Below are 1,814 nucleotides of genomic sequence, written 5' to 3' on the forward strand. Positions count from 1 at the left end.
GAAATGACCAAATGAATAATAAACAATCCAAGTTCCTAATCAGGTCTAGAACCCGAGTCATGGGGAATCGCCTCAGCTACTGTTTCCGGTGCAGTCAGACTGAAAAAGCCCACATACACTCCACCTGCAACAATGTGTGGAAACGTCCTGGTTGACAGACTTGGTGGGAAGCAATAAGGACGTAATAATGAAGACAAGCAGAGTGGAAATGGGGGATTAACTGTCCGGCTGAGACCGGTGGTCTTTTCAGCCTGAAACCTGGGACAAAATCCTTTCTGTTGCTTCAAAAGTCAGACTAATTTGAACTTTTCTGTGAGAGGATCACGGGTATATGCAAAATAACTCCACACTCAAAACCACTTGGCCCCTTGAATTAAACTGAATTAAGAGAGAAACTGTGAGAGGTGAAACTGGTAATATTCCGAGTAACATTTGAAACGGCTCTAAAGATTCAGATATGAAGGTCTGTCTGTTCGCTACGCAACGACAGAAGCTGCGGTACCAATCAAAAGCGCGACATGCTTGTAGATATGTGCCGTGACTGTCAGCTGTCGGGTTCACAGATCTGAATGTTTACGACATGAGCAAAGACGAGGCTGGTCTCTGCAAAGGAAAACAACGAGAAGCAGAAAAACCACTTGGCCTCTTTCCTTCAGTCAGCGTTGCGGAGGGAACCTCCTGAGAATCTTCAATACTGTTCTGCACTTTAAGTAAAATAAGAAAACTGGCTGATATTTTTTTAAGATGCACCACTGGGAGTTGTTTTGTTTTTTTCCCGGCAGCTGCTAAATAGAGTCTATGTACCATAATCCCTGATAAATCCCAGAACTTAATATTGTTTGATAACTGCTCAGTCATGCACTGCACAGCAAAGACAAGAATATTAGTTTTTTATTGACATGTGGCAACGGGATCTGCAAATAACCGTACAGGCTTATAAAAACATTTTCAGAAAGTCCACTTCGGTCTAGTTCTGTCACTTTTCATTCAAACATTCTAACATACGCAACACAGTTTTACTTCGATACTTGTGAGGACCCCCGCTGACACAATGCACGGCTCAGCTCCTGACCTGTATCCTAACTATCACGACTACATGGCTTACCCTGATCTCAACCTCCAGCAACCAGACCTCAGGCCAAAAATTAAACATTTAACATCAACAGTCCTACGAAGAACTGAAAGAATCGGTCCTCACAAAGATAGAACAGCGCATACGCACACCTCTTGAATAATCTGATGCTGCCACCACGAGTTTCACTGTGGGCAGATTTAAAAAAACATTATGCTACACGTTCCCCTTGTTACCTATATGATTAAACATTCAAAGTCTTGATGGTGGAGAGTTTGTTTACACAATGAATGGGACTCATTAAAACCTCCTGCAGCCCGTCATCCTGGACCGAAACACAAGTCCACCAATTAAAGGGACACGTCGTCCAGTTGTTTCAATGCCAACCATCGATACCACACAATAATACTATTTACAGTACTACAGTTTCACACTGCAGGATTTGAGAGGTGTTGCTGGATAAGGTTAATTTTTAGCTCAATAAATAACCGTACTTACATCAATACAAATGAAAGTGCAGTTACGACTGTACTTTCAGGGACACTGGCACTGATTGAGTTGTGTTCTGACCAGAAAATTAACAAAAAAAACTGTGTCAAAATAAATTAAATCATGATAGTTCTCTCTTAAGTCAGTCATATAAAAAAAAGCAGCCATTCTGGCAACATGTACGTAAAACTTTTTCTTTGTTCTTCTCTTAACTGTTGTTAATGGATCCAAAGCAAAGCAGACGATATCGTAT

The 1,814-nt window shown here is 41.3% G+C and overlaps 1 protein-coding gene across 2 annotated transcripts in view; it reads right to left on the reverse strand.

Moving 5' to 3' along the window:
* Nucleotides 1–904: 904 nt before the first annotated feature.
* nicn1 (nicolin 1) overlaps nt 905–1,814 on the reverse strand; it is a 10,574-nt gene continuing 9,664 nt past the window's right edge. For both annotated transcript variants that reach the window (XM_040158677.1, XM_040158676.1), the window contains exon 7: nt 905–1,814. This exon is cut by the window's right edge and continues 133 nt beyond it. The gene's annotated coding sequence lies outside the window, so the exon portion shown is untranslated.

The sequence above is a fragment of the Xiphias gladius genome, chromosome 21 (assembly GCF_016859285.1).
Source record: "Xiphias gladius isolate SHS-SW01 ecotype Sanya breed wild chromosome 21, ASM1685928v1, whole genome shotgun sequence".
Classification (NCBI taxonomy): Eukaryota; Metazoa; Chordata; class Actinopteri; order Istiophoriformes; family Xiphiidae; genus Xiphias; species Xiphias gladius.